Source organism: Rhinolophus sinicus, linkage group LG11 (assembly GCF_036562045.2).
Source record: "Rhinolophus sinicus isolate RSC01 linkage group LG11, ASM3656204v1, whole genome shotgun sequence".
In the NCBI taxonomy this organism is placed as follows: Eukaryota; Metazoa; Chordata; class Mammalia; order Chiroptera; family Rhinolophidae; genus Rhinolophus; species Rhinolophus sinicus.
In genome coordinates this window covers 64,325,276-64,350,683 of record NC_133760.1, presented here as the reverse complement: position 1 = coordinate 64,350,683, position 25,408 = coordinate 64,325,276, and the positions used below count along the sequence as shown (strand labels likewise).

The 25,408-nt window shown below is 41.7% G+C and overlaps 1 protein-coding gene across 6 annotated transcripts in view; it reads right to left on the bottom strand.

The window, feature by feature from the left end:
- Window positions 1–25,408, bottom strand: part of CHCHD3 (coiled-coil-helix-coiled-coil-helix domain containing 3) — a 250,368-nt gene that overhangs the window by 14,113 nt on the left and 210,847 nt on the right. The gene's annotated exons all lie outside the window — the stretch shown is intronic.

Sequence of the window (25,408 nt, the reverse complement as noted above, 5' to 3'; positions counted from 1 at the left end):
AGAAATAATTTTCTTCGACCTTGAGAGGACGATATCATACAACGTAAATGACTTCTATGAAATGAGTTCCATTAGTTGACACCATCACAAGCCTCTCTGGACACTAGGACACGCCCACCCAAACCGAAACCGAAACCAGGTGGATGGTACCAACACTCTTAGCCCAGCCGGCCGGATCAGAAACCTGGGAGCCCTACCGCGCTTCCATTCCCACATCCATTTGGTCACCAAGTTCACGAGCCTACCGTCTGGTCGTCTTTCTCCATACACACTGTCGTTACGTGCATTCCTAACCATTTATATCCTGGATCCAAACAATGACCTCCAAACTGGCCCTGCTGTCTTTAGCTTTCACCCTCTACTCCTGCCTTCGAGAGGGTTCTTCTAGAAGGTTCTTTCTCATACATACACTGAAACAGTATCTCTCCCTACAGCTTCCTAAATGAAATACCAGCTCACCAGGCAGGTCTTCTTAGGCAGGTCCCTGCCCACTCTTTAGCATCGATTCCCCACACGGCTGCAGCCCGACCACACCACTTGTAGGGCTGGGTTCTTACACGTCCCTTCACATCTTTGTTCACGGTACTCGGGATACCGGAATTGCTCTGCACCCAAACTCCCACCCGTTATAACATCCTATGTATCTAGAAAATACCTACTTGTCGTTCAACACTTGCGTTAAGTATGAAGTGTACCCTTCTCTATACAGCTTTTACTAGCTCTCCCCATCTGAGGTATAGTCTGTCATTCCCTTTATGGTGACCTCACTGACCCCGGATTCACTTCTTTTACCATGAACGTAACATTGATTACACTAGTCTATATACACTATGGTGCATTTACTAGCCTACATTTATCAGAATGCAAATCCCAAGAAGTAAGGACTATCGTGTTTCCCCGAAAATAAGACCTAGCCAGACAATCAGCTCTAATGCATTTTTTGGAGCAAAAATTAATATAAGACCCGCTATATTATATTATATTGTATCATACTGTATTATACCCAATCTTATAGTAAAATAAGACTAGGTTTTATATTAATTTTTGCTCCAAAAGACACATTAGGGCTGATTGTCTGGCTAGGTCTTATTTTCGGGGAAACACGGTATGTCTTCTTTTCTTTGTGACCTCAGCTAAGGATAAGGGTATGTCTCGCAGAAGCCATGGACTACACTGTTGAGAATATAAACGTTTAAGAAGAAAATTTTTTTAATTCCTTGGGCTAAAATTTTACTAATTATACTTACAAATCTCAGATTTTAGTTAATTTCAGTGATGATATGGTACCAAATTTAAACGCTCCCCCAAAAGCTGATAATATACACTTAAAAAACGATAATAAAAGATAACAAATGAACTATACAAATGAAAATGAAACATTCTTGTTAAGAGGAACATTGATTATAAGGATTAAACCAGGAAAAAAAAAAAGCACATTATTATCACTTTTAATTGAGGAATTTGTATTTTTTTTTTTCAAATCAGTTTTGCTTAACACAAAAGGCTTCCAGTCTTTCATCCCAGTTCGATTTTTGAAATTTAAATTTTTTTATTGCCACAGTAATCTTGAAATAGCATTATTTTAAATTTAATGGATTCTAAAAAACCCCTGGAGAACACAGGAGGAATATTTCTCATCAATAAGGAAACCCCTGGGTGACGATTTGTCTCCTCATTACTTTTATCCAACACACTAAGCTAATATATATTTTGCTAGAATAGAAAACTGAAATGCAAACCACGTTACTGGTCCCCGAGGGATTTCACTTCCTACTTCCTCTAAAGGAAGTAGACATACAGGGGAATAAAATAATCCCACAAATTTTACATAACATTGCTTTTAGTTTTTTATTCATTACCTTACTGCTCTGCCAAATACCTAAGAACAGAATTTAAACCCAGTCCCAGGAGTTCCACTTCTAAGATTTCGAAGTTCAGACGTCTGGGATTTTTTCTGGACACACGGATTTCCTTAATCCCCTACCGTGAACATCAGCATCTACAGGGAGTCAGCTGTGCCTCAGAGAGAAGTGCAGACACCACTAACTGACTGATTAGAGCAAAACACACATCTGGGTAAATACTGAATAAAATATGATATAGCATTAGGCCAGCTGAACGGAGCGCATACATGACTGATGTCTCCAGAGCACTTGATGGAAAAGCAGGGTTACATTTTAGCCTAGTGGTGAGGACCATCGTCTCGCCAATACATCTTAGCTTTAAAAGGAGGATGGGGAGAGAAGCCCGACCTGATGTGTGGTCGTTCCCCATTAACACAGAGGAGACTGTGAAGAACGAGCTTCCACATACTGCCCGTGATAAAGATGTTATTTTTTTTTTCCTTTTCCAAAGGATTCATCTAACACTACGGACTCCTTAGAAAGAGGTCATTTAAGTTGTAAGTACGCATTTACCCTAAGTTGAGCTTTCGTCATACAAGTTAAAGTCCATGAGTTATTTATGATTTGAAATGTGTCAAAATATACTTTTATCACCACAAATCAATACGACTCGCTTCTTGGGCCCTTGATTTCCTATCTAGCAGTCTGGTGTGTGTGTGTGTGTGTGTGTGTGTGTGTGGACTCAGACATCTGAAATTCTTTTTGAACACATTTCAACCTGTATTGATGACTAGATGGTAAAAGTGGGGTACAAGGGGTGGAAATCAACATAATTGTCTCCCAGTTCCTGGAGTAGACTCGGGCACACTTCTCTTGCATGAATCTGTAAGGGCAAAGCTCTGCCTCCGTATTGATCTGCAATGCGTGTCATGCTGCCCTAATGCACTGTTTTCACTTTGGGAAAATGCTAAATGAGATTATGGTCTAACATTAGAAGGCCATAAAACACAAGACATGGCATCTTCCATTCAGGGAACGGGTTTCAGAGACGTTTCCAATATGCATTATGGTAAACCGTCCACACAGCCATTGAGCCAGCAATGGATTTTTATTGACTGCTTTCATTCCTGCTGATGGAAAAAGGCACTATAGGCCCATGTAACAGAAGGTAGCATTTTCAAGCTACCTAAGAAGCAAAATTAAATCTTAGCTGCAGGAGACAGTTAAACAATTCAATATCTTTGTATGGAAATGAGACTGAAAAAGAAATGGTGAATGATACATGTTAAGAGAAAGATAAAATATAAATCTGGAGAATTCGGAACAAGAATAAAGTGAGAGACAGAATAGTTACCCCAAAACAGACTTAGCAAAAGAGAATTGGTGGGATATGGTTGACGCTTAAAGATATATACTTATTGGTAACAATTAAGAAAAAGTCCAGTTTAGTGGTCACTTAAAATTATTGGGGACTTCTGATGGATTCCACCACCTGCACATGTCTTCCTTTGCTTTGCTTTTCCTCCCTGGGACTCTTTTATTCTCCGTTCCCTTCTTCTTCCCCCATTCTCACAATCACTAACTATCAGTGGGCCCCCTGCCTTCCCACCTGCACCCCTCAGCAGTACTGCAGGCCAAGCCGACTACCTGCTGACAGGAGACAGAAATGGAGACCCAAAGATCTGAATAGAGAACAAAATCAAAAGAGGCACTCCTGGTAGGTGTTCCATAGCCAGTAAAACAATTTTTGCATATGCATGTTTAGTTTTGCATTAGCATAAGAATGTTTAATACTAACATTCACTTAGGAGGCAGCTAAGAAAATACATCCATGTATTTTTCTCATGACACGGACAGGTAGGTCCAATGTAGAAACTTCGGAAAAAGAATAAAGATACACAACCAGGCTGTTTCTAATTTTTCAGTGCTTAAAATAACATGGCGATGAACATAAACTATTACTATTGTTTCTGATTGATTTCTTGAGCTAGTTTCCTATATGTTGAATTAATTGGTCAAAGAGCAATGAAACCATTTTGGTAAAAATGAAGCTGAGAGCAGCAGTATTCACAGCTCTCTTCTTAAGACTCTAAAACACATTTTCCCTTTGTTGTGGAGCTATCTGTTGGTTTCGCTGCTGCCTCTCCGACTTTCAGATCTTAAAAACATTTAGTGTGGGTCTCAGCTTTATGTTTCAAGAAAACTGACCACCCATCTTTTTGGTTTGACTAATATTAATGGGAAGAACAAGGTAATTTCAGAGAAAGAAAAAATATTTAAATAGCTCTTGTCATACCCCTCTCCACTCAAAAGGCTACAGAAGTCATGGAATGATAACCAGGTAGCAGCCACAATTTATAAAATTCTCTGGAACACAAAAGTCATTCATTGAAAGTGCGGGGGGGGGGGGAGAGAGAGAGAGAGATCTTTTCCTTGTATTTGGACCAATAAGTACCCCGAAGGGGTAGAAGGGAAGAAGGGAGGGAGACTTGGAAAAGGGAGGGACAGAGGGGAGGATGGATGGATGGATGGATGGATGGATGGATGGATGGATGGATGGATAGACAGACGAATGGACATGAGAATGGCTGGCACTAAAAGGAGAATCCTGATTTTTTTAACAGGTTGTAACAATGTGTTCTGCATGGGATCTGCTGGTCTCATAAAACAATATCTATCATCACATTAAAAGCAGGCATACAACCGAGCCACGGAGTCCAACCTTCAGCTCTAATTCCTAAGGCACAATGTAAAATCTCTAATTTTATTCTGCAATAAACGTTTCATTAGATGTTAAGCCCAGTGGTCCGGATTTCTGCTTTTCTTTTACAACACAAAACTAAATATTTAAAAATATGTAATCATTTAAAATTATTGCCAACATTTAAAAATCTGCAATTCACTCATTTCTCTTATCACTTATAATAAAGCTATCACAAAATGCAATATAAAGGAAGAAAGTATTTCTCCAATGTATCCTTTATCTTCTACCAAATTTTCATTTTAAATTTTACCTTAAATGACAATATCCTACTATTAGGTCTCAGAATAAAATGTAAACAGCTTCTTTCTAACAGTGCAAGATCTGAAAAACAACTCAATTTCAAGCTTCTCTGACATTCTTAATAACTGCTAACCATCTTTATTAATGATATGTCTATCGGAGCTGTAATCAAATGTCTACAGTTACTCTTTAGAGGCCAACCATCTCCAAAAGTTGCCTGCTTTCTTTGTTTCAATTTGTCTTCATATACACTTTGCTATAAAATCTTAAAAAAATAAAATGCAATAAAAAGAGAAGACATTTTTTACATTTGTTTTCTAAATTGATGAATGCTAGCTTGCTGTGATGCAGTATATCATCTCAACACACACACACACACACACACACACACACACACACACACACACACATGCCAAGAGGCCTCCACGGTTACCAGAGGAGGGAATAATACTGATGTGGATGACAGTTGGTCCAGCATTTCAGTTCAATGAACCAAGAAGCTGAACCCACCATGAGTACTGGACCCTTCAACCAAGAGACTCAACGTGGGTGCTACACATGACAGACTCAGCTTTGGACAGAGATACAACGGAATGCAGAATTCTATTCTATAAAAACATTTTAATATTTACTATCTAAATTTTCATCTGCTGTAGACGTCAGAAAAAGATGTCAGGATCACAGCTCAGTAATCTGGATCCACAGGAGGGTTATGGGTTTTCGGATCCTCAGTACAAGTCCTACAACTGGGAAAATCCCAAAGATAGGACTTTCGGTCACCTATCCCTGGAAAAACAAATAATACAGTGCTGTACGCGTACACAGGTACCCTGACCAATAGGACTCACCCACAGTATACCTACAAACACACCAGAATATAAGGTAAACAAAATACTTTCCCACTTTGCCATGTATTTTTCTTCCTTATTCAGTAGTATTGGGTACTTGGAAATGACGGGGCGGGTTACGGCAAAGCTACGAGAAGAGTGGGAACTTAGCAACATGGGACCCCATGACGCTGGTAGGGGCTGGCTGGCTCTGTCTCCTGTGGTGCTCAGTGGAAAACACGGCCTGACACTGGGGATCCCCAATGTCTGGTTTCTTCTCCTCGGCAGGCAGCTCTTACTCTGCTCCTCACAGAGAAGCTTTGTAGCATCTTGTCAGCCTTTCCACGCCCTGGGTGGGATCCAATGGCATGGGCTCACCCCACCAGGGCTCTGGGTGTAGAAAACATAGGGCCATGGTTTGCTGTGTCTCCAAAAGAACAAGGGTCCCTACTCGTTTGTTGTCTAAATAATTTCTTAATATCTGGTGACTCAGAGAGGCTAAAGGCAACTCAATGTTCATAAAAAAATTTTTTTTTTTCCACAAAAAATTTCCAAGTAATAATGTCCTTGACAAGAAATATTTATTCAGTTGAAAAGATCTGTGAAGTCAGACATCTGGTATGAGGCAGAAAAAAAAAAAATCAGTCAGTTGGCTGATTTTTGTTTTCCACCATCTCGTGGTATCCTTGACATATCTGGGCTGTTTGCTGCGAGGTTTGTATCTCTAAACAGTGAGGTAAAATAATTCTTACTTACATAAAAGAGATCTAGAATAAGAGGCAATAATTACATAGGGTTTGGAAACACAGACTATAGTTGACGTCAACACTAACTCAATTTGGAAGGACCCCAAATCAACTTCCAGATCACACTTCCTTTAGGACAACCAAGTAGGCATGAGATGTTATTCTGTCAAGCTCACACAAAGTCTTCTCATGAGGTGAAATTCTATAGCTAACATATTTGCACTTCAGTCTGGGAGAGCCTTAACGTAGAGAGGTAAAAACCACCCTTCCCTCTCTGCCTTTCCGTCTTAATGATCCTTGGAATATTGTTATCGCTAAATAAATGTCAACAGAAACGGGTGCTAGTGGGTGAGCAGTGCAGCTCTTTGCACTAACAGTGCCTGAGCGTGAGTGACAGGGTCTCCATAGTATCCTGGGTGGAAACGTTACCTGCCACACACACACAGTAGGAACACGATAAAATCACAGTTCACAGAAGTGGACTTGGTTATGAGAACTGAAATAGCTGGAGAGGTATCTGTACTCTCTCTGTCCCTTTGAAAGACCTGTAAGCTGTGGAATGAAAAGATGTCCGGGGCCAAATGTTAAATTTGACCCTCCAAAGGAAAGACCAATGTGTGAACGAGACCAAGTAATTTTAACACACACCAAATTATTTTTATTTGAAACATCTCCATAAGTCTTCAAGGCCAAGAAAAGCATCATCATTATTACTATTCCACTATTAATTAAAGAAAAGCATGGTATTTACTGTCACCCGATTTTGTAAAATAGCTATTTAATTAGACAACGTAGAAAATGTGAATTTTGAGCATACACAATGTACTACTCTTGGATTTCTTTTACTGTAAATATATGTATCTATGTAATATATTGAACTTACATTGACACAAATTAAAAGTTATTCTGTCCTCCAGGCTTTATGAGTTATTTCCATTTCCTGTATTGTCACTTTGGAATGTTGACTAAAATCACGTTCTAGGTGATGGAACTGAATAAAGCACACTATAGTATTTGTTTTCAAAGATAACTTTCATTCCAAGTTCTAGAACAGGCATTATTCCCTTCATCATCCATTCTTCCTGCAGAAAGTCCTTAGTTCAGAAGAGGAAAGACGGATATAGCCAAGATGGTTGCCCTCGAGGGGCAGGGGGGGCACCAGTCCTGACAATTTAGCTGGTCTTTCTGACAGAGGATACTTGCAGTGAACCTAAGACCTTGCGAAAAAATTTACTGAAACACTGAATACAATCTCCCAGAGAGAATCCTTCCATATTTGAAATGTTTATCTCATAGGCCTTATTATATCATTTTCACCAATGAAATCTAACCATTGTAATAGCAGAGAATCACAGAATCTTCCAGTTGAATAGTATGGTACCAGCAGCCTGTGCAGAAATATGGTGGAGCACAACACGCATTCATTTTAAGCTTCTATGTTTAGGTACTTATAATTTTCCCAAAAGTATTACCATTTTGGATGAAGTTTTTATCCCAAGGGGCCGAGAAGACCCTTCTCAGCTGAAGGGTGACCTGGGGGTGAGGAGTTTGGTGAAACTCCATGTGAGTCACCCAAGCATAAAAATACATCCCAGGGCCCCTTCCTCTTCCCTGCTGCGATCACACTGGAGCGAGTGCTTTTAATACTAAGATCGGTCAAGAACAGCTTCATTTAAAAAATTTCCAAAGTGTCACATATCTCAAAGGGAACCATGACACATCCTAAAAAATGAGGTTAAGGCCAAATGTGAGTGTAGCAAGAACGTGTGTTACATTCCTTTAGGTGATAGTCTTTTTTTCTACAACATTTTGAAAGCAAGATCCAAAGAACAGATACAACTCAGGAAGGAATGTGTTCAATGTGATATATAGATGATGAATTACAGAAGTGTACCCTTGAAACCCCTGTAATTTTACTAACCATTCTCACCCCAATACATTTAATTAAAAAAAAAATCAACCCTTTCTCCCCCTCAAAAAGGCAGGAACGTGTCTGGCTCCCTTAACTGAAAGAATTGCAAATGTATTTATGTTGGTGCTGGTGAAGGAAACAATTATCCACACGAATTTGCGCTTTCAGTGTCACAGTGCTAGAAACGCGAGTGTCAGGAGCAGCGGTTGGGAAGACGGGTAGAGTTAATTAAGGCTTTTGTGTTCCATCCCTTAGACGACTTGGAGGGGAGGCAGCTTGGCCACTGCCACTGGAAGAGGGACTTCCCCAGGTGAGCACCATGGGCCACGCCAGCGAACCTGCAGGGGCACAGGGCTGCGGGCAGAAACACGTCACATGGACATGCCAGCGAAGGGGGCCGTAAAGCGTGTGGAGAAACAAAAGGAGGGAGGAAACCACACACTCGTAAGAGACACACTCGTAGAGGTCAGAGGTAACAGGGAACACAGGAGTCCAGGGCTCAGTGCTACAGTAGCTGCTCCGCTGTTCTGAGAGAGAGAGATCACTGCTGGTTGGGGGTGGGCTGGAGTCCATTCAGCAGAGGAGATGGGGTTACAAGACCCCCGAATGGAGGGTGGGGCAGTGAGACACAGAGGACACGTGAGAGGGTCTGGGTGAGCCAAGGCCCAGGCTCAGTCAGCCGCTCAAGTTCACGGAACTCAGCTTGTGGGGAGGGCTTGCAGAGGGATACGGACAGTCTTCCAACACAAGACAAATGCTTCGAGGCTATTCCGCAGGTGCTGGCAAGCCACCGGCCTTTCCAAACGAGAGGGAAGTTATAAAGGTGCCACCTTAGCAAGGCTGATTTGATGTGAGTACCCCAGGTGGATGGAAGTGGAAACTATCCAGGCTGGTAGACCAGCGGGCCGTAGCCAGCTCTGAAAACCAGCAGGAATGAAGGCACTGGAAAGCAACAGCGAGAAAGGATGCACTAGCCGACAGGACATGGAGCTAGCGAGGAGGAAAGACTGGGCAATACATGTGTGGGTTAGGCCTTGGGAGCTAGAGAAGAAAAGTGCTCAGGTAACTTCAGGAACCCCCAGTGGAAATGACCCCCCTGATCTAGAGGGTGGCGATGGAGCTCAGCACGGGAGCAGGGCTACCACCACAGAGTGGGAACCCCCAGCAAGACATCCGGGAGCGCTGAGACAGAAGGCAGGAAGGGCAGCTGAGCCTTGGGGACCAGCCTCGTGTGGGACAGTGACAGGAAGGACGATGGACCAGCCAGAGAGCTGAGAGTGGAGAGAAGAACCAGTATAACGCAGCCTCACCAGGCTGGGAATCGCTTTCATGAAGGAGAAGACTGTCAAAACGAATACAGACTGATGAAAGGCCATGGAATTTGCTCCCTAGCAATTTGGAGAAACAGGTTCCGTATAGTGTATACGATAGAAGCTGGATGGCAGGAAACTGGTAAATGAGTAAATGGGCAGTAAAGAAATGGAGGCAGTGGGATAAGGTCAGAGCAGTATCCTTTACTGAGTGCCTAATATATACCAGGGAGAGAGGAAGAGGAGGACGAGAGGAGGGGAGAGGAGGGGAGACATTCCTGTAAGAGCTGCTGTAATGGGGGTACAACAGGCCATGGGGAAAATACAAGAGGGGAGGACTACGTCTGGCTGGAGATGATTGGACAAGGTCTTAGATGAAATGAAAGAGGTGCAGAAGGGTCTTAAACAACAGGAAGGACTTAGGCAGCTTAGGTGGGACAACGAGACACTCCAGGCAGAAAAGTGAAAGGAGAGAAAAAGGTGAGAGTTGGAAGCAGTGACATCACTAACGGCCTTTTCTTTTAAAAGATTCATATAGAAATTTATATACAGATCAGCGAGCCAAAACACGTTCAGCCAGGACTTGTCCTACAAGCAGATGAAGGGATTCCCACAGAGCAATGAGTACAGGTGGGCTCAGGTCTTTGCCCTGCTGTTCTGTGGTTCCTGATAAACTTACTCTTCCCTCATTGAGGGTCCCCCTGTTGCTTTGTGTGTGACTGAATGGGTTTTCCAGTGGCTCCTCTCAGCGCGAGCTTAGGTTTCTTTAGGCTTCAGTGTTTCATAAAATATACAGATAGTAATCTTACCCACCCCGAAGCTAGGGACTAGATCTGATGATCCTGTTACATTCTTTCTATCTGGAAGACCTCCAGACTAAACATCGACTGGCTATGCTCAATTTATTTAATTTCCATTTTCTTATCTGATCAAGATTTTCCCCCTATTTTTCACCAACAGCAACAATGGAAGCTCACTGTCATGCATTACATTTGGGTTCTTTGGCTTTTTTTTTTTTTTTTTTTGCTCTTATTTAATACTCTATATTCAAGAAGTCATTGAGATTGCTAGGTCTTCCTTTGCAAAGTGTCACGTCCATCCCTTCCTCAGTTTCCCCTATCACCACCCTAGGCTGAGCTATTGGTTCATGTACCGACTACTCAGTCTTGGCCGCCAGATAGTTGTTTGCCCTCAGCTGCCTCCTTTCCAAGTTCATCAACATGAATCTACTAAACACATACCCTGGGAAACGCCCACCTTTTCCCCAGGAGTGAATCTCGCTACTTCTTTCTCCTTCTCCACCTCCCATAAGTAATCTTACTTCCAAAATATTCTCACATCCCTTGCCTCCTCACAAGCATCTACTGGTGGTGCTGAGAAAGAGAGAAATTTATCCTAAACCGCTCTTGACTCTTTCTGGCCTCAACGTGAAGGACAGACCATGACACCTGTTAGTTAAGATGAACCAGTAGAAGAGCCAAAGAGCACAGCTACACGTACCCCTAATGTCTGCTTCCCAAGCCACGTTATAAAATTACGAAATCATGCTCCGATTTTATTTTATTGTTTTCTTCTGGGTAAAGGCACAGTCTACAACAGCGATAAGCTTCCCGAGGAACTAAATTCCTTTCAAAGGGTTTGAACAAAGAGGCTTTTTACAAAAGAGTTCAAACAACCTGATTTTGTACAGTATGCCTTACATCTAGGAAACTCAGACAGTACTGTCAATATTAACCTCTGAATTCCCTGTAATTCCCCGGGAATGAGAAGTCTCTTCGCATTTGGGAAGTGGATATGTTTAAGGTAACTACTAGGGAGAAGAGGAACTTAGAAGGTGAGTTGCTAATTTATAATCTATTTTATCTTTAGCTTTTAAGCACAACCAATCACACACGGTAACACTAGTTGCCAATTTTGGACAAGTACACTATGAATTCCAGTAGCTAATATTTTCCTACTTAATAGCCCATAAATGAGGGATACACTTCCAAAGCATTATATAGCTAATAAAAGGGAAAAGTTTATATGGGACGTATAATCACATTAAACTATCTGTGTGTCTATGGAACACGCATGCAATTACTCTTTAATTTAAAAATCCTAACACTTTTCTTTTTTGAGGGGTTCTGATTAATAAAGTATTCAGTACTGATGACGTAAGAAGGTATTAAATTCCAGTACATCAGATAATCTCATCCTCCTGTGTTACATAAATGGATTTAAGCTTTTTTTCAGAGGACAGGCAAGATTTAGCAAATTGGCTTAACATTCTAGGCTGCTGCTACCATAAGACTGAAATTAATAAGACCAACCATGAGGTACAGAAAATGGTTAACCATCTGCTACACAAATTCTCCAAATGATTACAATGAACCTCATCCGTGAGAGTACTTCAGGGATGGAATCTCAGATATTCCCACGTAAAGGGATAATGGCGTATTCCTGCAGGACCAAACAGTGCATTTCTCCATCCGAGTTCCGGACTGGATTCCCCAAGTTGAACTCCCTCGCTTTACATCTCCCTAAGGGTTCCAAGTCAGCAGTGCTCAGCTAAGCCCCAATCTACAGACAGGTCCGCCTTACGAATGTCCCTTCATACACCTGTCCAGCGGAGTGTTTCTGGAGAAAAATCATAGAACCAGGGAAACTACAATTATTGTAAATTCGTAAGTAGACACAAAGTTATGCCTACTGTGGTTTTACAGCTCAGTGGTAAATTCACTCTTGCCCTGTTTCCAATGATTATTTCATGCCGTCTCCAGTGCCTCAAAAATATCACTGCTTTCACTCTTGGCCATTTTTTTTTTTCATCCTTCTATTTTTAATTGAGAAAAATGGAAACCAAGAGCTAACGCTCTCATTTTCCAATCATCAAATCTGGACCTGCACCTTTTCTGCTGTTATAATACTCTGGAAGAAGACTGTCTCTCTTATACGAATAAAGGTATGCTGACACACAGATCCAGTTCTCCCTCCCCCCTCCTCTGCCTTCTAGTGGGACATTTTTCTCCTTTGTCTTCAATCTCTTTCTCTACTAGGTCACGTTCACTAAAATTCTCTAGCACAGTGCTAGCCAACAGAACTTCCTGCAAGGAAGGAAATGTTCTCTACCTATTCAGTCCCACTCTGTGGTCACAGCCAGATATTGGTACTGAGCATAGGAAATGTGACCAATGAAAGGCAACGTATTTAAAAATTTACCCAATTTTAATAAATTTAAATCTTAATAGTCGCGTGTGGCTAGGGGCTATCACAGTATTGAAAGCACAGCTCTTGCAAATATGATCAACGATTTATTTTACAACAACTACCTGCCTCCACTGTGGTACCCTCCTCCATCCTCTTCTACCCACATCAAAATGATGCTCCCTCTCAATCATTCGATAAAATGGCTCCGGCTAAAGTCGGAGACATCCAGGTGGCCACATCCAATAATGTTTTGTAGACATCTTAGAGGGCCAATCACAGACTTGTTCGAGCAAATTGCCCCTTTCTTGAAAGGAGTTTCTTGGCTTCCCTACACTGCTCTCTGCTGCTTCTCCGTCTAGTTCTCCGGCTTGTCTTCTAACTGATCTCTGAAATGTGGGCGTTCCCTGGGCCCTGGGCCTGGAAGTCTATATACTCTCTCCACCATTATCTCAGCCATTCCCTGGCTTTAAATACCTCTTGTGTGCTGACAGCTATTATATCTGTATCCCTAGCCCAGGCTTCTTACAGGTGACTACTTACTGTTATCGACACTAGAAGGTTTTACAGGCGCAGCACGCTTAAAATCAAACTCTTAATTCCCTCCGCTACCCCCAATGTATCCTTTCTTTCCCAGCTCAGTAAAGGGGCCCTCCAAAATCAGGGAGCTGTCCTTGACACCTCTTTTTCTGTCATTTCCGATATCCCACCTGTCACGAAATCTTATCAATTCAAATTCTAAAATAGATCTGGAATCTGTTTCTCTCCGTTTCATTGTCATTACCCTAGCCCACGCCACCATGTCCACCTGCCGGGAGTAGTTTGCAAGTCTCCTATGTAGTCTCCTGATTTCTGTTCTCAGTCTGGTTTCTAGTTCCATCCTCATGTCTACTGCATTTCATTATCAACAGAACTGGAGTGCCCCTTTTAAACCGATCTTCCAACTTTCAAGGTTACAACCCCAACACTTCAAAGACTCCCTTCCACTCTTAGGATAGAATTCAGAATACTCCTTACGGCCGATGAGGTCCCACAAGACGGAGCCCCCTGCTTCCATCTCCAGTCTGCACGCTTCCTTTCAGAACCCCAAAGGGGCTAAGCTCCTTGCTCGGGGTCTAAACACATCTGGTCTTGCTGCTTTCATGTCCTTGCTTTATGCTTCCCCTGACACCTACTGTTTCAGCCTTCAGCTCTCAGCTTAAAGAGACACTCTGTCTGACCCCTCACAGGTGATTCCCACGTTACATGCTCTCATCATCCTCGAGGGCACTTTGCACAACTATACTTGTGGCGTTATCTGGGTGGCTAGTCATTTCTCCCATGAGACCCGAAGCTCCAAGAGGGCAGAGCTCATGTCTGTTCAGTGTGCCGCAGCAGTCCCTGTGCTCTGCACACCATCTGCCAAACACCGCAGGCAGCTCAGACCTCTCGCTGTGGAGCCACTGGAGCACCCCCTCTGCTTCTCACTGCCGCTGTGTTAGCCAGTGTGGATGTGTGGGGAGAAGGCAGCCATGTGGGGAGAGTGACCAAACTACGCTGGGGAGACAGATGTTGCTAACCTGCAAACCGGGATCAAGGAGGAGGTTTCCAATAAATAAGGAAGCAGGAGCTAAGTTAGCTAGGACCTCTAACACGATCGCCGCTTACACCTCAGCTGTGATGGTGAGCACAGGATCTGGCATCTAACACACATCCGTCCAAATCTGGGCTGCACTCTTGACTTGCTATGGAAGCGTGGGCAAGTGGCTTCACCTCTCCAAGGTGCAATTTTCTGTTCATTATAAACATGAGTAAGATAAAATTCATGCTGTCAACACAATACCTGGCACATAGTAAGCTTTAATAGATAGTAACTGCTGTTATTATTATTATTTCAACTAATGAACTTCAGTAGGTTATTCTGGGAACCTAATTGTTATCACCTTATTTCCAAAAGAAAGCGGGTTTGACCATTCACATAACTTGCAGGTATCCCCCAAAAAGTGTCTGGGTGGTTGCCAACAAAGGTTCCCGCATGTGTTTTGGATAAAGGGATTACAAAGCTGCACTCGTGTTACAAATCAAACGTCCAGCATGGGGTATATAATTAACAGAAGCCGACATATCTTTTCTTTCCTCAACTAAGTTTTCCTGGGGAGCAGCAGTCCTCCTTGAGAATAAACGGAACTGGACCTGAAGTAATTACACCTGGTGCAGATGTACCCACTGTTGGTGGCAGGGCTGCTACTTGTGACTAGGCAGTGACGGGGAACGCAATATAACTGACTGCAAACTGCTTTCATTTGCTTCACTAGTGGCAAAGCCCTGTCTACCATAATTTGGACATGGCGGGAATAATGAACACCACACAGCTGAAGTTCTATTACCATTAAACCAATATTCAAACGGGCCAGAAACTGGTTCCCAGCCTCTTTCAGTGAGTTTCTGTGTCTTGAGTGTCCTAAATGTCATTCCGTAGAGTCAAGCTGGCAGTCCTCGGCAGGGGGTCCAAAAGTGCCCATGTTAATTAAAAATGTCAGGTAACATGTCAGTTTATTCATGCTGTGAGATCTGTTCCCCCCACCCCACCCTCAAAAACTACCCACCAAAGGACATTCAGGAACAGGGAGAAATATGCGAGTACTAAACTAATTATTTCACGTTCAAATGCTTTAAAATAAACAGGCAATGACAGCATTGATTGTAATGGGCTGCAGCCCGGTCCATGAGCAGGGCTCAGGGAAGCGAATGGGATAGGACTCTTTTATTTTTATTTTTCTGGTAATACTGGATGCAAAGAAAAGCCAGATCAGAAATTAAAGATGGTTCTTCCTGTACCCGAATGAGTAGCCTTTGGTGAAGGGTAAATGAGAACCTGGGACCTTACACATAATAAAACCAACATAGATACTTGTGGATTAAGGATTGCTCAGAAGTTAATTGCACATGACTAAACTATTGTGTAAAAAGCTTGCAAAATTTGGAGTTTTGTGATATCATTTCATTTCATACGAGTATATCATAGTAAGAGGTATACAATGATTGTGGCTATATAGTATATCAGGAAGCAGAAACTTGAAACTTATCTGCCAGATTTGATCAATATAAACTGTCAAAAATGGGCTGATTATGGCCAGCTCCTCCAGTGTGAGTTAGGACTGAAGAGTCTTGAAAGAAGGAGATCTCAGTACTGCTTAGGATTATAACTTTAGTCGAGGTCTGAATAACTGGCTTGGTTATCTAAATTGAATAAATTAATGAGATAATTTTTATCACAACCACACATGTAATGAAATAAAGCACTGAGGGCTTTTATGAAAACTTTTGAACATGAGAGTAAATCAATTATAATATTAATTTCTACCAAGTATCATCAATTTCACCACTTCTAGATCTCCAATATAAGCTATAAGTGCCAATGCTTAGACTGGAGGAAGAATCGTTAAACAGATGGAGCTTTACTACTTCCAGTCTTTAGGAAAGAGGTCATTTGACTGAAGTCTTTATTTCCCTATTTGTAAACTAATGCTTCTGCCCAGGAGACTCTAGAAATGTAGGTTAGTATCTTTGCATGTATTACAAATGCTAATCAAAGTGGAATGTTAATGCATTCTCTTATTCATTACAAAGAAAATGGCAGCTATGACTGCACATTAAGGATATTTTGCCAACAGTTGTATTTCTCCTGATTATTTTTTACGTCCCTGCAAACCCACTGTTTCCTCTGGTACTTAAGATGCCTGAATAAGGGAGAGGAAACAGGCTCTCCTACTAGAAGCCATATCAGGACAAGAGGTGACAAAATAAGAGTTCTGGTTTTGTGGTATTTCATTTTCCAAACCTCCTGGTAGGAGGTGACGTGAAAAGAGAAAAATATTAAAATTGCGCCCCACCGCCTTTCTTTCTTTCTTTCTTCCTCCCCTTTCCTTTCTTTGCTCCTTTCTCTCCCCCATCCTTCCTAATTCTGGCTTAGGCACTGTGAAGTAACGGGTACACAGATTTTTATGGAAGCTTCTAACGCAGGGGTAGCGAATAAGGAAAAATGCCAGCTCTCTCAACGCGTATGCCAATCACAGGTGTCCCCGAGCAATCACGATACTCCAGGCTGAGCCTTGACAGAGCCTCAGAATCCTTCTCAACCAAATGCTGCAGGGAGCCACTCACTACATTCAGAGCTGGTGCCTGACACCAAATTTGTTTGCCTTCCCGTGCGCTAATGCTTCCCCCAGGGCTCTGTCTTTAGCATTGAGTTGGGACCCTCTTGGTTGTGTCCTCTCCTATGGTCCTGCAGGTATGGCTGAGTGTTTTTAGTGATGCTGAAATGCACAAGACGCCTGGCTTTCTTCCAAGGAGCACTTTGCCACACAAAACCCAAGGCTTCTGAAAGGAAAAAAGAGACCAGATAATACTCCATTCTGACTCATGCCCCCAACCCTCTAATAGGCAAACAAAGCCAGGAGAAATCATCGCGGCTTAGCAGTCTACTTCTTTACTTTCTGGAAAAAAAAAAGAAAAAAGAAGTGGGGAGAAAACAAGGAGGCCCCTACGAAGGTTTAAGCCTTGATCGTAACTATGCCTGTTTTTCAAAGCTGATCTGAGGTTCGGATTCGCTATTTACTTATCCTTTTTAAAAGCACCTGTTTAAAAGAAATCTCATGGCAGTTAGTAGGTCATCTGCAGGACTATTTCAGGAGTACCTTCCCCATATGCTAACATATTTGTTCATTTGGCTTTGACGTTAACCCCCCACCCCCATGCCCAGAAAGCCCTTAATGGTGCCATCTTGCACCCAACCTTCATCATTTGGCTCCCCCCACCTCCAAGAGAGGACTTCCGGAGCACCACCTTACTGCCTGCAGTTATGAGCCAAATGTGACGCTCCCTCGTTGCTGCTGTGTTTTCTGCTTTATGACAGGGGCCTGCCTGATCCCTCTGAGCCATTCCAGGAACAGAACCTTTCCGGGCAACAAGAAGCGATTAGATGCAACCTGCTGGGGCCAGGGCCATATTCTGCTCTCAAGCATAACTCGTATCTGCTTCCTCCTGCATTCTTGCATTCTGTCGCTGACACACGGGCTGTCTCCCACACTTGCACAGAGGATCTCCCAGCATAAAGAAGTTAACAGAAGATGAGAGAATGGCAAAACCTCACCAGAATTTAATTCGATAAAGGGCACATAAAAGCCTCTAAGTAATTTGGAACATTAAAATGAAGGTAAGTTGTAGGGATGGAATCCCAGAGAGTTGTTTCCAGGCGCTCGACCTCACGTGGAAAGGTGCTGGCTTGGGTAGTAGATGGCCATCAGCTGTCACCAGTTAGCCATTAGCCACTAATATAACTGCCGTGGCTACGCTAGCAAGCAAGCGAGCGAGCGAGGACTGCGGCTAGCAAGTGCGTGTAGCAAGCAGATTGTGGATTGTGTTGAGCCTACTTTCTGTGTCTCGCCTGGCCATCAGCAAGACTAGGGTGCAGGAAAGCCCCTCACTGGGGTACTGGTATATGTTTGCTTCTGTGTCTTGACCAGCTGCCATCGAGAATACAGTGGTATGACTCCCTTAGTCATGGCTCTGTTGTTCCTTTTTGGCCTCACCATGTCCTGTGTTCTTGTGCAGGGAGCGGGAGCTGAGTCGCTGCATTACATAGGTTACAAATACAAGAAATGTGCCTGCCTGAAAAACAGAAGTCAGAAAAGATACACAGATACACTATCTCTACCTGGGAAATGAAAGAAAGGTGGCGATTTCTCCAGTGCACGTGTTGGTCCCTAGTTCCCCACAGCTGCAAGCTCTAAAGAAAATGCTAGTTGCACGAGAGAGGCGGCCATATAAAGGGTAGCACTTGTCTGCTTTATAGAGAGATGAAAACATTTATGTGATTTTTCTGGGGTCCCAAGCTTCTTCTTTTTTTTCCTTTTTTGGCATTACCCATCATGTGTTTGTCCGAGGGATAAACAGAGATGCCTTCCCCCACAATTATATTTGCTTAAAGGAAAACACAGCTGCCTTTCTTGCATATTAAGACGCAACTCAAACTAGTGAGACCAAACAAAGATTTCAAAGGGAAGGAAAGTTTTCACAGCATAAAAGACACTCCACCATCCCAACGCGCATTGAAACCGAAAAACCGAGGCAAAGCGATGACTATTCTCCTTGGGGACAAAAGTCCTATTGAACAAGCTGCTATAGGTGCCATTTTCCAGGAGAGCCACCTGCTACTACTGAGTTATTACAGACACTCAGGAGCCAGGATTTCAGAGTCCTTCTATCTATGGGGTTTGTGTGGGAGAGTGCACACACGTGTGCCCTGAGGCAAAACCAATAGGCAATTACTTGATGCTGTCACTGCGGGAGAACTAAACTATCGAGTCAACTGCTTAATGACCCCCTCGTAGATGGCTGGCCACTGCTAAGAGGAAACCTTTGGAGAAACACGCAACCCAAGCAGAGCAAGGAAGAGGCCCGTTCCTTTGGGAAGATACTGGACTGCTCTGAGGGCCCACCCCATCAAAAGGACAGACTGTAGCAAGAGAGAATAATGAACCTAATTAGAGTTGGTTGTGATTTGCTCTACTTAAAATTGCATCTAATAACACTGCTGCCAGCAGGGCTGTTTTACGTGCTGTCTTCTTCATGTGGCAACCTTTTCATAAATCACAGCAAAAGCCAATACCAGACAGTTTCTTGTACAGCCTGCCTGACAACAGAAGTTAACACTGAACCTTCGCTGTTATCAATCTTCATAAACGTGTCCATGATGTGGCAAGACGGCTCCACATTAAGGTGGGGCATGCCGCTAATGCATGCCAGGTAGTGACCCGTTAGGTTAATGGGACTCGCCAATCGCTAAGGTTTTAATTGAGCCCGAGAAAGAAATGGCTTTCTTACACTTTTCTTCAAGTATACAAGGGTTTTCTCCTCTATGCCTGGGCTCCATCCGTGCTTGGCTCAGGAAATGGCTATAATCACGTTTAATACAGACACGTACAGCGGACAATAGAGACCTCACAGGGAAGCAGGTAAGTCAGCTTTCCCAAGAAGATAACGAGTTATGAAGTCTTTAATTGGCTTTCTTGGTAGAGAGCTGCCTGACTTGAGGATGTTGTGTTTCCAAGTTCAATGAGAAAATGTTAATGAGATGTACTTTAGTTTTGGAAAAATATGTAAATCTGTCTACATTAACAGAAGTGAAAACTGAGAAGTAGTCCTCAGCAATAGCAAAGATCAAGAAGTTTTTTTTTTGTTTTGTTTTGTTTCCCTGAGGAGAGAACAAAATATTTTATTACCAAAAGTTCACGTAAAGGAGGCTTCAAGCCAGATGACGTCTGATAAAAGTGTGCACACAGAAACCTACTGTCACATTACCAAAGTCTACACGTGAAATCTTGGGTCACTCAGACAAGGAAGTATTTTTTTTTGTAAGTATCAATAATCCTTCCTTAATAAAAATTCACATGATGCAGAAATATGAGTGGAAGGAATTCCCAATTAATGACAGACCTGAATCTAATAAACAAGATTGCATTGTATTGTGAATTTTGCTAAAGTCTTAACTACCCTACTTTAGATACTGTCACAAGGAAAGCTTGCCTTCACTCTGGCATATACTGGAGATGAACTCTGGCAATTAGCTGATGTCCGACGAAAATCAGCCTTGTGTTAACAGCCTGTAATGAAGACCATCAACCACTCGATAAATCAAAGCATTAGGCTAGACACAGTGATGTCACACAGCCACGGTCCTCTCCTTTGCGGAATGAATTTATTCCCGCATGTATTTACTGAGTACAGCGTATGTGACGGGTGCTAGATGTATATAAACAGGATTAAAATATAATTCTTGCCTTCAAGAACGTTTCATTTCAATCGGGAATGAGATTATTCACACACTGTGTCTTGATACACAACCTTTGTAACGGGCCCTTCAAATTCCTCAGAGTCTATACTGTTTTCTTAGTTTTTAGACAACGGTTTCCTCCACTGCAAATTCAAGCTCCCTTCTATAGTGAAAATATTCTGAGAGTAGAAGTTGGAAAGCAGGAAAAAAATTTATAAGAGATTAATTCCACGTAGTAAACCACCATATTGCTATTAACTGAACACCTGTTGAAAGGACTACAACTACAAAAGATGGCTCAGATGCGGCTCATGCCCTTAGGGAGCTCTGCTTTAGAAGGGAGGGGCCCAGGCAACTATAACACAAATTGGATTGTAATAAGGGCTTGCGTTACACGAACACAGAGGGAGCAATTCATTGTGACCTTTTTGGGGGGAGGACTGGTGAGTAGAAAGGGAAGTGTCAAGAAGACTTTGGAGACACTAACATGTCAGACAGTCTTGACAAATGGAGTTTACCAGGTGGAAATGGTGAAAGTGTGCTGTGCCAGAGGTGGCTTGAGCAAACCTACAGAAGCACGAAGGTATAAGGCACGTACGTTCTCCCTTTAATGATGAACTCCGAGGTCCAGGACAGAGGATGGCAAAAGACGCAGTAGTGGTGTCAGCGGTTATTTTCATATTGTCTTTTAATATTGTAACTTCTGGGTGTTTGTCCCAACTTCTATATAATGATTTATTAGATACTGTCAATTATTCAGCTTTGAAGCAGAAACTTATTTGGCTTTTAATCATATGGCTCACACTGAGGGATGAGTATCTCGAGACTGCAAGGCAAGCTGTGAAAAAACAACAACAACAAACTACCAGTTGTCACTACTTATCACTGCAAATCAGGATCATTACAACACTGAACAACGAAATAAATAATTTTGGGCGCTGAACCTGACACAAGGCTGTAGGCACGATCCTTCGCCCCTCATTTTTAAATGTTGTATTCATGAAAACAAGCTTCATTATTTTCTTGATAATAAGCAAAGGTTGTAAATAAGCTTGTAAACTAGTTCTATTAATAAAATAGCATGGTATCAGTTGTGTTAGGATTCCACACAAGATTTCATTTGAAAAGCAGATTCCATTTACCGCTAAGGAAAGAAAAAAATGAAAGCGCTGGGAGATGAGAAGGGAACTGATCTTTCCAAGGTTTCTGCAGTCACTTTTTACATGCTACAGGGATCCACATTTCCCCATCCCCCCAGATAAACAAGGTTATACCTGTGATTAGGTTAGCTTTAAAACGCCAGAATGTAGCTGAAACACTCTCTCTCTCTCTCTCTCTCTCTCTCTCTCTCTCTCTCTCTCTCTCTCTCAGGCACTATATTTTTTCTTGCTCTCTGCCCTCAACCTCCAGTCTTTCATTCTTAATTGCAAACAACAATCGGGGGTTAAATAGGCTTTTGAGGACTCACCCAGACAATCCCAAGTGTCAGTTTTTTTAATTTCTGGGGAAAATCATGGTCTGAATGCCAAGCAACTGACTTTGGAAGAAATTGGAGGAAGAATTCTGATTGTTCTTTATAGACTGCCAACCTACAATTGCCTATAATCTCAAATTAATATAAACCTTCTAAAGGTATCACACGTTCTTAGACGAGAACTACACCATAAACAATAGCTGTATTCATTCAAGCACAACCTCCCATATGCATTTCTAACTAAACTATGGACTTCCTAGCATGTTCAGATATAATTATTATTTTGAGTAATGTTGCGAAAGTGTTGGTTAATGATTTGACAGAAAACATTTGTCTTTAAGCATGGTATATTCTCATTGCAATTTTATACAACCAGGAACTTTCCCCTCGGGAAATACATATTGGATTATATGATGGGCATTAGTTTAAAAACACACACAAAATTCGCTGAACAGAAACTTGAACTACTGATGACTGTAATAATTAACTAACTATTGATTACTTGGGATGTGCCAAGAACATGAATGCACCTCATTTAACTCCTATGTAATATCTTGGTCATTACCATCTTTTACAGATGTATTATACAAAACTAAGACGGGGGTAGGGGCGGAGGAGAAATAACTTGCTAGAACAAGTCTATTGCATTACGTGAAGGCTATCCATAAAAATCATACCCAGTACAATTTTGGCTTGCGTGGATATTTACTATTTCATGATAGCTATGGTGACATTATAACATGGGAAAATTAAGGATCAATTCTATAAGTTTAAAAAAAAAAATCAGGAAGACCAGAAACATAAACAAGAGAAAATAAGCATATTTTCTTGGTAGTTGCTATAGCAAAATCGGTACCATATTTGACAGTCCCCTTTCCTTAAATCTACTTCCTGGATACGCTATCATACAAAAGGGGTACTATATTGCAGGAAGTACAAATAGATGTACATTAATAAGAATGGATCAGCTTTCTGAAGAACTTGGCCAAAAGCTTAGCACTCAAATCTTTTAACGATCTCGCCTTACTGCGCTCTCTGCAGCAACAATCCTATTTTCTTTGCATCATCAAGTTCTGAGAGTATATTTCTCATCTGTCTCGTCGTCAGTTAGAAAAGGTGAAGATGTGTATACATTTTGGTTTTCCAGTCTCCTATTAAATCAGCTCCTCAGCGCTGCAGTTTCCAAATGCTCCCAAAGAGGTATGGATTGACATTTCTGTCAAAGGACAATTTTTTGCTCTGTAGTTTCTCCCAGAGTTAATGGAAAAAGTTCTACCACTAATCTTTTCAATTCACCTCTAGGGAATTATAAGCTAGCAGCAAAAACTGCAAAGGTTGTGCCAAAATATAATATTTTAAAATTACACAAGTCAAAAAGTTGAAAATTTTCACAAAACGGGCCTTCCTTTTCTTGGGGAAAAAAAACACACAAAAACATTTGGGAAGCCTGATTTAGATTCATACTATAATAAAACTCCTAAAGGTAAATAACTTGGACTCTAAATCCCTACAGAAATTGATCCTATATGGGGTTGAGTCCTACTATGCGCCTGGAATTTTACCTACATTATTCATCACCCTTTATAACAACACTATGAGTTTATTTACACACACACACACACACACACACACACACACACACACACACACACACCATGTTATGGGAACAAACGTACCAGTTCCTAAGGGTTTCTGCGCAAACTTGTTTCCCTGCAGCCTTTTTTAACTGATAAAAATAAATAAAAAATCATCTGAAACACAACCTGCGTGCTTGTCAGAAGGGGATGGGCTTAATAAGTTACGGTACATTAATGCCATTGAATACTGTACAGCTATTTATTATACAAGAATGAGTGGGAGTTATAGGTGTTGACCAGGGGGCTGTATCCATAGCAAATGTAAGTTAAAGAAAACACATGGCATAATCTCATATTTTTTGTAAAAATAAACCAAAGTCTATATTAACATTTCTATGGACAGAGACAAAGGTGGAAGGATGGCTATCAAACTACAACTTCACACGATTTACGGGACTGACCTGGAAGAAAAGAAAGAAAAATCACATTTGCCTTGTTACCCCCCTCCCCGCAAAATACAATAGCACTTATTAATTTAATTTCATATTCTTTTCACTACACTAAGCCTCCCGGAAGGACATCAAAAGGCAAACGATCACAAAATGCACCGGGAAGGAGAAAGATACTTAAAAGATTCATTTACTATATAATACTAGGCTCTGCACATCAACGAGCGATATTTGACTAATTTTATACACCTTGGGTGCATACAATCAGTTAGACACGTTAACCAGAAATCCAGACAGAACATACCTGAATACACCACCTACAATTTGCCTCCAACACATTTTTTCTCACAACATGTAGAATGTTGTACCATGGGAATCCTTAGGATGCCATTCAAAGTTCACCATTGTACCATTTTGATTAAAAGAGTGTGTAAAATGGACTACAGCAGCAGTGCTAAAATGACAAGTCAACACAGTCGCTTTTGGCATTGCTGTATCTCCTAAGGTTCTGTGCTGAAATGCCCTAAGATTTCCCGAGACGGGAGTATCCTATGAACCAAACCTTTCCTGAACTCTCTGCTCCCTGACTTGCAATTAAAACTACTCTTTCCTATGTCCTATTCTCTCAAGCCCTGAACTTTGCTAGACAATGAATGGTAAGCTGACATGTGCTTATTTTTAATGGGTATTAGTAATGTTAACATAATAATAAATAGGATATAGCAAATTGTGATTATTATAATAAACACACACATATATGTGCCAAATACTATGTGTGTCTAGTTGACAGAAACGTTTAGAAACAATGACCAACTCAAAGGGCATAACTCTAATGGTGAGAATCTAATAGGTAATAGAAAAAAAATTCCCAAGCAGGTAGAATTTTTGGTTAAACCCTCACAGCCCTATTAACTCTGCCTTTCAAAACATGGCATTGAAAGCCCTTCAAGTCTGACTCTAATCTCCTTTATGGCCTCATATTCCATCACACCTCACTCCACATTCACTTCAACCGTTTCTAGTATTTGATTCCCCTTTCAGGGAAAGCCATTCTCCCTCTTAAGAAAACCTCCAGCTGAGAAGACCCAGCCTACATCAGTCGCCACTCTTCCTGCAATACAGACACCGCTCCTTAGCCCTCCAGCATTTTGTTTTCACCTGTATATTAGCATTTACCGCATTTGAGTCACTTCTGTATTAGTCTGTCTCCTATGATACTACACATCATGCCTACTTCATCTCTACATTTCCAGTTTACAAAAACCA